Source organism: Lactuca virosa, chromosome 1 (assembly GCF_052849685.1).
Source record: "Lactuca virosa cultivar CGN04683 chromosome 1, Lactuca_virosa_CGN04683_v6, whole genome shotgun sequence".
NCBI classification, from domain to species: Eukaryota; Viridiplantae; Streptophyta; class Magnoliopsida; order Asterales; family Asteraceae; genus Lactuca; species Lactuca virosa.
In genome coordinates, this window is record NC_136426.1 from 308,575,492 (window position 1) to 308,590,479 (window position 14,988).

Sequence of the window (14,988 nt, forward strand, 5' to 3'; positions counted from 1 at the left end):
CCACAAAAGATCAAGAAGACTATTCGTCATGATTTACTTAAGTTCAGTAAATATGGTTATACTTATAAGTTTAAGTATAAGTCTGTAGCATTGGAGAAGTTTCAATGTGAGACAGAAAGAATAAGAAGAATCAAAGTATGGCAGAAAGATAAAAGTTTCTCAAATCTGAAAAGATGGGAGAGTACTTTAGTATCATGTTTATGATCATCTTAATGATTAAGATACCATATCACAATTGGTCCTCTAAAGTCATCTTAGTGCATTCTTATGACTAAGAAGAGGAGTCATGAATTGTTGAAATGGTTAAATCAAAAAGATGAGTCATACTTCGTTCCAAAACAATTCTTAGAGTCATACTCCAAGATTGTAACTTGAGTGACATATCTTAAAGAGGGTTTGTTAACACTAGTCAAATGTAAGAGTAAAAGGTTATCTACTCTTGTACATTTGAAATTGGTAAGTTGTGATGTTTTGGATAAAACAGAGACCAACTTAGGCCAATTGTGTAAAGTGTTAGTCTTGATAAAGAATCCGCACTATCTCTTGAATATTTGACAAGGGAGTCTTATATGTCAAGAGGACAGTGGGAGTCTTAAAGCTCATGAAAGTTTCAAGACTTAATCAAGAATAAAACCTAAAGTCCTTCACTAGCACACGACTTTAGGTTTATAACCTATCGTGTTGACATTTCTGTGCCTATTCAAGTTGGCTTTGCATAGGAGTTCTGAGAGTTCTCAATTGGTTGCACAACTACTTGGAAGAAATGGCAGGCACCTGAGCTCCCAAATGGCAAGAATTTAAGATTGCACAAGTTTAATCAATATGAGTTTGGATTTGTCACTAACCTTGTCTTGTGATTATGGTTTTGACAAATTCACATGGATAAGAACACATACACTCTTAAATCTAAGTGTCATAAGGTTTCTCTCCGATTCATGAAAATGATGGTGAGGAAACACTTTCACTAAGTAGATTTTAGCTAGATAGCAATTGTGATATTTGCATTCTCAAAGTTGTTAGTGGAGCGTGTGTGGTTTACCGACACACTAACATGGACTTGTGAGAAGTGGCAAAGGTCTACACAATTGAGACTATGATTACGACATCCCTTTTCATAGTTCTAAAATTGTTTAGACACACATGTGAGCTATCTAAGAGAGGTGTATGATTTTGATAAAGTTTTATCAAAACAAGCTAGTATCAGAAATCTGAACTTTGGTAAGAAAGTCAGCTGATTTCTGAGTACATGTCAAAGCTAGTGGGAGCATATGTGTTATGCTAATAATCATCATGTTAGTGGGAGCATGATAATTATGACAAAGGTTGCAAGTTAGCAATGTTAATTATAGAAAACAAAAGTTTCAATTCGTGAGGTTGCAGGGGTTGAAAAAGTTGTTTTGCTATAATTAAGGGAGAGTAAATTATACTTCATTTCAATTCTAAAAGCTTAGATTGAGATTTTAATCGTATTTAATAAAGGATATATATATGAATTTCATGTTGGAATGGCTCAACATAAGGAAATTCTATATATGGGTCCATTATTTGCGTTCTAAAATTTGATTATGATTACGACATCCCTTTTCATAATCTGAATTTTGAGAACTTGGCAAATTGAAATGGAAATATTATAGCAAAAGACTGCTTTAGTCTTTATGTGAGACATCATGAATCGTGTCCCATATGCTTCAGATATAGGATCGATTACATGTGTTATATTCATCCTTTCTAAAATTTTCCAAATGCCTGGGGCATTATGAAGGGAAAAGGTCTAGAATTGGATATGACTAAAATGATTAAGCAATTGTCGAGGACAATCTAAGGTTTACCAAAGATTGGTTGCTCAAGGACAGTTGAAGTATAATGTTAATTCTGGAAGGACCATATTGACATAATCTGTAAGGAGGCAACTCTTGTTCAGAAGTGATAGTCAAAATGGAATATGGAAATGTTTCAAAGTTAGAAATTATTCAATCTGTGTAAGATTAGGAAACTTAATGAAAGAAGGATGTTTCCAAGGAGTTGATCTCCTTTGGAATGCTCTGTAATGATTGTTGTCAAGTCTTTCTGACTTCGTACATAATCATTAAGAGGATCAATGCATATAAGTTTAGAATCTAACAGATTTCAGTAAATGGCATGAATTTGGAATTCTTGCATTTGCAGTAAGGATTTGGGACTGTGAAAAGAGGATCATTGGAGTGATGTTCAATTGATCTATTTTACAAAGTAAAGATCATAGACAAACATAGTATGCATACTTGGTGTATGGCATGACTAGTGTTTAGAAAACATAGTGTACATGCTTGGAGCATGGGACAACTATTGTTTTAAATTCAAGTATAAAGTTGATAAAACCGAAACAATGAATAATGAGTAATCAGGATGGTGATAAATAAAAGTGTTTATTTATATTCATAGGGTTTGATACCATATTTGATTCATTTATTCTTGTGTTTCACTTTGCATGTTTTGACTTCCAGAATAACTAAGTCGCTCTTCCTAAATGATTAAGTTATTCAAACCATCCACAGTCGGTCATATGTTGGAAGTAGATATGAATCAAGACTGTCATGGGTTGGTTTGTAGAGGTCCAAGTTGGTGGACAAAGTGGTGCTACAACACTTATGAGTGCTCATAAGTTCTGCGTATTGGATTCAACCCGCGCTCATTTGAATCACTTCATGGATTTTATCACGAGTGATCATGAGACGATAATATCTTATATTCTTCAAACCTAGAGATATGAGTTATTACTATGAGTTGGTTATACACTGATTGCACGAAAACGCATTGGTAACTCGATGTTATAAAACGTGCCTTTGTGTATGATTCAACAAGTAGTAGAACAAGCCATATGAGTCGAAGTTTATCCATTCCTTTTACCTTCGGGATAAAAGCGATATATGTGGGCCCCTCGATGATTTAAAGATGATACATGTGAGTGCTTGGCCAAGCCAGGACTGATTTGATTTGTTCAATCAGTCAGTCATCATGAATCGGAAATCGGGAAACAACAAATGGACAGATAGAATGATTGATAATCCATGTCTCAGTCCATATGATATTTAGAATGGAGGAATATATGATCCCTTATCTAATGGACAAGTCATTGACAAAGGTCAGAGTTCATCGACAAGGTCAGAGTTCGACAGAAGCTTTTGAGAGCTACGATTGCTGATCGGTTCCTGAAGTCATACGCAATAATAGTTTTAGACTTATCCAAGTGGGAGACTGTTGGATTAATGTCTAAGTCCATAACTATAATTGGTAAGACTTGACCCGACCCGACATGGTCCATTTGGGTTGCATGGCATCATGCATTTGGATAGACTATAATGAGAGAAACAACACTTAAGGTTGGTTAATATATTATAAGTTCTAATATATTAATAAGGTTATTTAATTAGTATTGATCAAGAATTAATTTGGAATTAATTAAGTGATCAAAAGGAGACTAATTAAATATATGGGTTGATTGTGTAAATCATTCATTCTTATATATGTGGGCTTGCGATCCAAGATTCCTTATGTTGGACTAAGTCCATGGGGTGACCCATGGATACTCCATGGAGGTTAAAATCCATGGAGCATAAGGAATGGGTAAAGTTATGAGTTACATGGTGTAACCCTAATAACCACCATATAAAAGAATCCCATGGCTCAAGAAATCATGCACTAATGTGTGAGTGTGTGGGCCAGATGATTTCAAGGAGTGTTCAAGTTTCTCTCAAGTTATTCCAAGTGTATTTGGTGTTGTGTGAACCATTTGAGGTGTCACACTTGGGGCACTAGGCACTCAAGCTTCATGAAGACATTCTACATCAAAGAGGTATGTATTCTATCTTGTTATATTTATTATTTTGTATGCTAGATTAGGATAATACCTTGGATGTTCATAATTGTATGTATAATAGAGAAAACATAGATCCAAGGTATTTAGGGTTGCATGTACACTTAGGAGTGTTAGAATGCTCATAACCCAACAATATTCTTGGTAGAATCATGTCTATATAGATATAGTTATATAAGTAGGGTTTGAAGGACTTAGGACTGATAACCCGCTTTATTTCCGGTTCCTTGTTTGGTTGTGGACTTAGTGTTGGATTTGTGTCTAAGTCCATAACTATAATTGGTATATACTTGACCCGACCCGGCATGGTCCATTTCGGTTGCATGGCATCGGAACATTTGGGTAGACCTTTTAATGAGAAGAAGATATTTGTGACATATTAATATATTATAAGTTCTAATATATTAATATGAAATCATATTATTTAATTAGTATTGATCAAGAATTAATTTGGAATTAATTTAGTGATCAAAAAGAGACTAATTAAATATATGTGGATTGATTGTGTAAATCATTGATTCTTATATATGTGGGCTTATGATCCATGATTCCTTATGTTGGGTTTAACCCATGTGGTGGCCCATGGATACTCCATGGAGGTTAAAACCCATGGAGCATAAGGAATGGGTAAAGTCATGGGTTACATGGTGTAACCCTAATGTGCACACTATATAAAGACCCCATCGGTTGGTGAAATGGGCACTAGTGTATTACATAGAGGGCAAGCCGATTTCATAGAGATATAAGACTAATATCTTCTCTCATGGTTATTCCAAATGTTCATGGTATTGTCTGAACCATTTGAGGTGTCACATTTGGGGCACTAGGCTCTTGAGCTCCATGGAATCAAGCACCAAACAAAGATGTATGTAATTCTACTAGTCTTATATTACTTGTACTTCATAATATGCTAGTTAGGATAATACCTTGGAAAAATTGATATTTGTATGTATAATAGAGAAAACATAGATCCAAGGTATTTTGGGTTGCATGTACACCATAAGAGTGTTAGAATGCTCATAACCCAACAGTGGTATCAGAGCCTAGGCTTGTTTTCACTTATACTTGATGCAAACTGCTTAAAATCTAAGTTTTTTGCTGCTGGGACAGTGGACTCGCCGAGTGCAATGATGGACTCGACGAGTCCACGACAAAATGCATCCAACTCGCCGAGTTGGTTCGTGCACTCGACGAGTTGGACCCCCAAACAGCATATCTTCGAGTTTTGGTGCTGGAATTGGTCTAGAATCATTACCTTTGATTGTTTTGGTCTTATAAAACCTGTTTTTAATGTGGTAATCATTGTGTTAAACCAATTTCAATGCTATAATCGAAGTTTCAAGTTTATATATGTTTATGTAATTCTTGAAAATTGTTGATTATGAATGTTCATGCTTATGAGTTTTGGTAGATCATAGGAATTATGTGCAAATTGTTTGTTATTATAATTCTTGATCTCAATGAAATTGTAAGGAGTCCATAACTTGTCCTCAAATTATGGATTACAAAAAGTTTTTTTTATGTTTCCTTGATTTATGAGTTAGTTTAGATTAATGAAAAAAAAATTGTGTTTTAGTTGTTTTTGATCCAAATTAATCTAGAGTTAGTTCATAAAATATGTTTTTGTAACTTGTCTTCAAGTTATATGAAAAGACATATTTTTGAATCTTAAAACTCATAAAAGTGTCATAGGTTATATAAAAGTGAAGAGTCTTTTTCATTAAGTAGTATTATGACCCCATAACTTGTCCTCAAGTTATGGATGTTAAAGAGACACTTCTTTAAAAGATGTCATTAAAAGATAAGGAGTTACATAAAAATGAAGAGTCTTTATTTTAATGTACATAAAACTCATAATTTATGAAATGAAAAGTCTTGAATAGTTTCAAAACTTGCCCTCAAGTTTTGGAATTTCTAAAGTTACTCTTCATGTATACTTTAATTCCAAAATTGAACTCTTACAATTTTAAAAGTTAAAATTCAAACTTTATGGACTTCATTAAATTAATTAAAGTGTTTAATTAAAAGAGTTAATAATTCCATAAATACATGGTTTAAGTTTAATTAAATTAAGAGTATAGTTTAATTAATAGATTAAACCACCAAGTATTTTAAATGTTTAAAATACACCCTTATACTATTATTATAATTTTAATTATATAGATATGTATAAGATAAAGTCAATCTTACCATTAGTAGGCCTCATTCACGAAGCCGGTCTATAAGGGGGGTATAAGGTTACTGCCTATAAAATGGCAGTTTAATGGGTGTGCACTCTCACCCACCGCTTCCTTGACTAGTGGAGGGTCGTTAGCCGAACGGGTAGGAAAGGACTATAATTCTCCCTTTCATTAAAAGTATAATGAAAAATACTAAGTAACTAAATACTTATAAATTCCCAATCTTAGTTACTTAGGAAAATGTGAAATAGGTGCCAACCCATGAAATTACACTTTGTACCTTACCAAGTCGATTAGTGGAGCGTGTGTGGTTAACCGACACACTAATAAGGACTAGTAAGAGTGGCAAAGGGTAACTTGACTTTATTATAGATCGGTGGAGCGTGTGGTTAACCAGCACATCGATTAGGTGATAAAGTTAAGGGTACCAAGTCAATTTGCATGGTTATTCACACCTTGTTTGTGATCCTCGGCATCCCAGTCACAAACTTGAGAGGGCACAATCGAGATTCAAACATGCCATTGAAAGTTCAATGTATCTCAAAAGATCTAGGAGTTTCAAATCCAATTAAAACTTAATTATATTTCGTTTTTTATGGTGGAAATTAATCATCATTTACCTACCTTCAACTATTTTATAATTTGGATTACGGCATCTCTCTTCCAATTGTAAATAGGTTGTTGGATCCTAGCCTTAATATTTCATATTGGGTGTTATATTAAGGACTTTAAATCAACTAACTTGAATTTCTCCCTTATAGATGTCTCCTTCAGACAACTACGGTCTTCCCAAATATTTAGGAACAAGCTATCCTAATGAAGATGATATCCCAAATGGCAATCAAGGTGAAAGATCAATCCCTTTATTGAGCATTAGTGGGACTGAAAATCATACTTCACTTCCTCCACCCCCTCCAATAAATCTCCCTATCCCACAAGTTTCAAGACTTGATAAGTTCTAAGTCACTCAATCCCTATTGGCAAACAAAGTCTATATGTGCTTAGGTCTTGGAGATTAAGTCACATATTGACAAGCCGGGAGAGTCGGGTGTCAAAATCTCGAGGTAGCTAGCTGTTGACTTGGTTCTTCAGTCACTACCTGATGACAGATCACGACATGACCCTTTAATGATCTTATCTATTTGCTTGGTGATGCTAAATCAGCAATGATTTGGAACACTGGTAAAGCAAATTTGATTAGAAGATCGACTTCCCAAAACTTCATGGACATTGTCAATGGTAACACTGGAAATCCAGAAAAACTTTCTCTTCCCAATGGAAAGGGATCGGCCATAGTCAACTCGGTTGACCAAATGGTAAAGAGAAAGGCTAAGTCTGAGATAGTCCCATGTACCATTCCCAAATAGTCCATATGTGCCTATTGCCAAAGGAAAGGGGCATTGGTTGCAAAGCTGCCGAATTTACCTGAAACCTCTTAAGGATGGTAAAGTCAAAAGTTTGACTCTACTTCAGGTAAAGTCCGTTATCTAACTCTATTAAGTCTCTTTTGGAGATTCTTAATACATGATGTAATGTAATTACATTTTGATGTTTTTGAAGAATCAAAGGAAGCTTAAAGAAAAGGTGTGTTGATTCTGATCGCATGGTTCGATGACCAGAATTTTGAGCCAATGCATAAGAGTTATGAGATATTGTTTAGGAATAGATAACAACAAAGTTTTCATATGAATTTGCATTGTAAGGATAAGTTTTTCCGCAAGTTTTTAAAATAAAAGAAAATTTTTGATTTTATTTATTTTAAGTATCCTTACAAAGGCATTTGTGAAAAATTGTTGTTTATATGTTTCCATTGATAAGCAATATTGGAAAATGAATTTGATTCTTTCGTTTGTGGTAGTGTCATAATTTATCAAATAAGGAAGGATTCTCATCACCCAAGTTTCAGTTGGATAGAAACTTGGAATCATGCAAGTTGTATTGTGTCATGAATGAGATTTTTCATCTTTGGTAAATTAAGACTAATTCCTTGTTCACATTCGCATGTGAGTCAAGCGAAGGACTAAAGGATCGGGTACATTAGGTTGTGTACTAGTCAGGTCCACCACAAAGGTTGAATAAGAAGAATCAAATAAGGCAGAAAGATAAAAGTTTCTCCAATCTGAAGAGATAGGAGAGTACTTGTGTATCTTGTTTTATGATCATCTTAGTGATTATGGAACCATATCACAATTGATCCTCTAAGGACACCTTATTGCATTTGGTGGCTAAGGAGAGGAATCGTGAATTGTGGAAATGGTTAAATCAAAGGATAAATCATACTTCGTTCCAAAATAAAATCTTAGACTCATACTCCAAGATTGAGCCTTGAGTGACATAATATTAAGAAAGGTTTAAAACACTTGTCAAATGTAGCGTAAAATGTTTTCTTACTCTTGTACATTTGAAATTGGTAAGTTGTGATATTTTGGATAAAACAAAGACCAACTAAGGCCAATTGTGTGAAGTGTTTGTAAAAGAATCCGCACTATCTCTTGAATATTTGGCAAGAGAGTCTTATATGTCAAGAGGACAGTGGGAGTCTAAAAGATCTTAAGATAGGTTCAAGAACTAATCAAGATATTTGTTAATCACTAGCCCACGACTTGAGGTTTGTAACCTATCATGTTGACATATTCTTATTTCTGTGTCTATTACAGTTAAAAGTTGACTATGCTTGTGAGTTCTATGAGTTCTCAATTGTTTGCATAACAACCTGGAAGCAATGGTAGGCCCTTGTGCTGCCGGGTGGCAAGAAATTAAGATTGAACAAGTTCAGTCCATATGTGTTTGGATTTGCCACTAACCTTGTCTTGTGATTATGGTTATTACAAATTCACATGGATAGGAACACATACACCATAAAATCTAAGTGTCATAAGGTTTCTCTCCGACTCATGAAAATGATGGTGAGGAAACTCTTTCACTAAGTAGATTTTAAGTAGATAGCAATTGTGAGAATGACAAAAGGTCTAAACATTATGATTACGACATCCCTCTTCATAATTGTTTAGACACACAAAGTGAGCTATCTAAGGAAAGGTGTATGATTTTGATAAAGTCTTATCAAAGCATCTCGTATCAAGAATCTGAACTTTGGTAAGAAAGTCAATAAAGTATTGTTTTTCTAGAAGTCCAGCTGATTTCTGAGTACATGTCAAAGCTAGTGGGAGCATAAGTGTTATGCTAGTAAGATAATAATCATTATGCTAGTGGGAGCATGATGATCATGTTGCAAGTTGGCAATGTTAATTATAGAAAAAAAAAAGTTTCAATTCGCGTTGAAAAGTTGTTTCCCTATAATTAAGGAAGAGGATTTTATACTTCATTCCAATTCTACAGGCTTAGATTGAGATTTTAATCAACTTTAGTCAGTGATATATATGAATGTTATGTTGGAATGGTTCAACATAAGGAAATTATATATATGTTGCGTTCTCAAAATTCGTTTATGATTACGGAATCCCTCTTCATAGTTCGAATTATGAGAACATGGCAAATAAAAATTTTTATAGCATGAATCGTGTCCCATATGCTTCGGATATAGGATCGATTGCATGTGCTATAATGTTCATCCATTCTAAATTTTCCTAATGCTTAGGGCATTAAGAAGGGAAAAGGGATTAGAACTGGATATAACTAAAATGATTAAGCAATTGTCGAGGACAATCTGAGGTTTACCAAAGATTGGTTGCTCATGGACAATTGGAAGTATATAGTTAGGACCATATTGACATATTCTGAAAGGAGGCAACTCTTGTTCAGAAGTGATGGTCAAAATGGTAATATGGAATTGTTTCCATAGGTGGAAGTTATTCTTTGAATCTGTGTAAGATTAAAGAACTTAATGCAAAGAAGGATGTTCAAAGGAATGTACTTTGAATTTGAGACTTCATTTCCATGGAATTGCTTTCTATTGGAATACCTTGTAATGTTTGTTGCCAAGTCTTTGTGACTTTTAGGTATAGTCATTACAAGTGGATCAATGCATATAAGTTTAGAATCTAACAAGATTACGGTAAATGACATTGAAATATTGTCAATCGATCTGTTTCACAAAGAGAGGACCACATGTAAACATAGTGTGCATACTTGGAGTATGGCATAGCTATTGTTTGGACGAACATAGTGTGCATGCTTGGAGCATGGCATGGCTATTGTTTCGATTCAAGTATTAAGTTGATTAATCGAAACATGAATAATGAGTAATCAATATGGTGCTTAGATAAAAGGGTTTTTATTTACACTCAAAGTGTTGAGGCCATACAGGATTAGTATTATTTTTGTGTTTCACTTTGCATGTTTTGACTTCCAGAATAACTAGGTCATTCTTCCAAATGACTAATTTATTCAAACTCTCCACAGTCAGTCATACTTTGGAAGTAGGTATTGATTTAAGACTGTCATGAATTTGGCTTGTATGATTTGTCTAATGTGCATTAGACATAGCAATGGTTGCTACAACATTCATGAGTGCTCATAAGTTCTGAGTATTGGATTCAACCCACGCTCATTTGAATCACTTCATGGATTTTATCACGAGTGAATCATGAGACGATAATATCTTATATTCTTCAAACCTGGAGATATGAGTTGTTGACTATGAGTTGGTTATACATTGATTGCACGAAAACGCATTGGTAACTCGATGTTATAAAACGTGCCTTTGTGTATGATTCAACCAGTAGTCAGTACAAGCATATGAGTCGAAGTTTATCCATTCCTTTTACCCTCTTCGGGATAAAAGCGATATCTGTGGGCCCCTAGATGATTTAGTAATGACAAAATGTAAGTGCTCGGCCGGGCCTGGACTGAGTTGATTTGTTCAATTAGTCAGTCGTCATAAATCGGAAATCGGGAAACAACAAATGGACAGAGAGAATGATTATAATCCATGTCTCAGTCCATATGATATCTAGAATGGAGGAATATATGATCACTTATCTGATGGACGCGTCATTGATTTGTTCAGAGTTCGGCAGCAACTTTTAAGAGCTACGATTGCTGGTCGGGTTGTGAAGTTGTACTTGCAATAATAGTTATTAGACTTATCCAAGCGGGAGACTGTTGGATTAGTGTCTAAGTCTATAACTATAATTGGTATATACTTGACCCGACCCGGCATGGTCCATTTGGGTTGCATGGCATCGGAACATTTGGGTAGACCTTTTAATGAGAAGAAGATATTTGTGACATATTAATATATTATAAGTTCTAATATATTAATATGAAATCATATTATTTAATTAGTATTGATCAAGAATTAATTTGGAATTAATTTAGTGATAAAAAAGAGACTAATTAAATATATGGGGATTGATTATGTAAATCATTGATTCTTATATATGTGGGCTTATGATCCATGATTCCTTATGTTGGGTTTAACCCATGTGGTGGCCCATGGATACTCCATGGAGGTTAAAACCCATGGAGCATAAGGAATGGGTAAAGTCATGGGTTACATGGTGTAACCCTAATGTGCACACTATATAAAGACCCCATTGGTTGGTGAAATGGGCACTAGTGTATTACATAGAGGGCAAGCCGATTTCATAGAGATATAAGACTAATATCTTCTCTCATGGTTATTCCAAATGTTCATGGTGTTGTGTGAACCATTTGAGGTGTCACATTTGGGGCACTAGGCTCTTGAGCTCCATGGAATCAAGCACCAAACAAAGAGGTATGTAATTCTACTAGTCTTATATTACTTGTACTTCATAATATGCTAGTTAGGATAATACCTTGGAAAAATTGATATTTGTATGTATAATAGAGAAAACATAGATCCAAGGTATTTAGGGTTGCATGTACACCATAGGAGTGTTAGAATGCTCATAACCCAACACTTAGAGCATCCGGTTATTTGTCCGAGTGTCGTTGAAGTCCTAGCTATATATTATGTATATCTGGTTAGATGTTAATACTCTTATTCCAGTTCAACACCTTTGGGTAGCAAAGGCATCTAGATAACCTCTCGAGTAAACTATAACAGGTATAGTTTAGAAACCAACCATAACTTTCATGAATGAGAACTTAGTTATATCTATATTCTAAGAACTTGTACTTATAGTAACAAGAAAGGTATATAGAAATCAAAACACGAGATACATCCTCATGACGCAGATTTCACCATTGTCGAGTGGCAACCAGAGTCTCCAGGAGGGTGAGCGGGCATTGTGTGTATAGATCTATACGGGACAGACCATCCCACATCCTGAATGCTAGCTACAGTCCCGGCCGACCAAGCCAAGGGGTGACAAATGTCACATTCATTTCGACACCAGCAGGTCGTCTTGTTTACATCCGTCAATCAGTATGGTTACGAGTATCTTTACAATTACCTTATAATTCATGGCTTTAAGGTAATAAGTATTATCACGGTATTTTCTACATATGAAACCATCATAATATATTTTCCTAGTTATACCCTAGCCCTCATATTAAACCTTTAAACTGACCTACTTAGGATTAAAGGTTAACTTAGACTCTCCGAGGCGTATTGTTCACTTAATACCGCCTGGAGTCTGTATTTCATTCACTTAGACTCTCCGAGGCGTATTGTTCACTTAATACCGCCTGGAGTCTATACTTCATTCCTTTAGACTCTCCGAGGCATATGGTTCATTCGATACCACCTGGAGTCTATGTTTTATTCACTTTTAGTCAGCAGCGTTACTGCTGAGGTAAAATAGTATTTTCCCTATTACTTTTGCTTGTGATCTTCTCACATATTCCTTAAAGTATAAAATATATTTTAATAATAATAGTTACCTTTGGGGGAAATTACTCCTTAAACATAAAACAATTGGGTCTTGGTAGAAGACTACTTTTATTAGAAAATATAGGATTTTCTGGAAAGAATTCTAATACTCTGTAAACTCAAATCACCATTATCTAGTGAGATTATTTTGAAGAAAAACATGTATTTATATATCAATGTCATTAAATACTTATGAACTCACCAGCATTAAAATGCTGATACTCGCTTTCAAAATAACTTGTATTCTCAGGTCATCAGTAGACAGGTACACTCCGGGAGCTTTTGCGAAATAAGCCTAGTACCAAGCTGCAGCTTATGTTATTTTCTATATCTGCTTTGATGTTGTTGTTAAATGTAACCTATGTAAAATTATTACTATTAATTCAATGGTTGTTGTACTTTAATTACTATACTGCATATGTTGTGATACTTGACATGACGTCCTCCACCCCAGAACATTTCCGCCGTTCCGGTTTTGGGGTGTGACAGATAAGGGTGAGTGGGTGGAGGGTATGGATATGGAGGAAGAAGTGGTATGTTCTCAAAATGGTTTTGTGATTGGTGCCATCCCCACATATGGTGCATTTGTTGTGACATGATTTGTTTGGAGACACAAAGAGCCTTAAACCGTTCGGTAAAATTGAGGGGCAGCATGTAATATCCGGGAGGTGCTTGTGGCTGGGCTTGCGGTGGACCATGGGTGGGTTCATCGTCGGACTCGTCATCCTCATACATTCCGTCATCATCTTGAGCATGGACCACATCCGCATTGAATGTCTGAGTGATGGTCCTCTCGAATCTCCACTGAGTGTGACCGTGGAAGGTGAAGTTGGAGACTCGAGGGTAGGGAAGAATAAAATATCTGACCCCTTGAGGGCAATACCATGTAAAAAGCCTCTTCTCTTACGACGGATGTGATGCATGTTTGTTAGAACCCGCTCATCCAAGAGAATTTTTTTGTCTACAGGAGTGAAGTCGTCTGGGATTTCAATGTCAAGGCCGAGGGCTAAAAGGGTGACAAATCCTCCAATGCAAATATCTCTGGTTGCTTTGGTTTTCATGAGTGCATATTTGTAGAAAAAGAACGATGGAAAATCCGAGATCGGTGGGTTTTCACGTCGTGTCATGCACCAAAGGAAGAATAGCTTAATTTTTGTGACTTGATAGGCTTCTTTGCGGGCAAAAACAGTACACACTAAGATATGATGGGCAATGCGGAGGCACGGGTGAGTGATGGAGGTGGATTTATCGCGGCCGATACAAGAAAAGATTGCACCGGTAATTTCCGTCCAAAACGTCTCGTGGTTGAACTCGGAGGGTAGTGAGTCGAAAGCCACGAATGTGTTCATGGAAGGTAAGCCCAGGATGTCATTTACCATTGTGAAATCGATGTGCGTTGGCTCCCCCATTAGTTGGAATGCACCTTTTTTTCTCTTGTTGTCTAACCCGCAGTCAGCAAGGAACTCTCAAGCAGGGAGCTGGTAAGTGTGTGCCATGAGATTGAGAAAGTTTTCCCACCCTAGGTTACGCAACAATTGCTTGACCCCCTCAAGAACCCCTAATGAAATGAGTGTGGTCCTGAACACAAATTTGGTTGAGGCAACTTTCCTAAGCAGATTTTTTCTATAGTTTTCAGTAACCTTTGAGTCCCGGAACCTTGGAATGTTTGGTTCCTCATTTTGAGCTCTAGCAGGGTCCTTTCCTCGGGCGGCAACCGAGCGCTTTCCTGATGTGCACATGACCAACATGTAAGGAAATTAACAACCAGACGAACCAACAATCCCATCAAATAATATTTCAATTTAAATCACCAATCGACTCCCTATGGACTTCTAAAAAGGTTCAACGAGCAATGCAAGAAATATTTCCAAGACTCATTTGATACAATACCATATAAATTGGTGTTCTAAAACATGCATATTGGTCAATTAAAGTCAAGGTAAGAATGTACGCGTTGGTGACAACGACTTTTGAAAGTTGAAAATTTTGCGCGCTAAAATTCAGGATTTGAAAATCTTGCAACACTCCACTCCAAGCTTGAAGATTTTCTCAATACCCCATGAGAAGTAATTTACTACAAAAACCCGAGAAATATGGCAACGGCTTGAGATTCCGGAGAAATTTTCTGGCGAGCTTTAAGGAAAATCTTCCATCATATGATCCATGGGTTAAATCAACGAGCAATGCAAGAAATA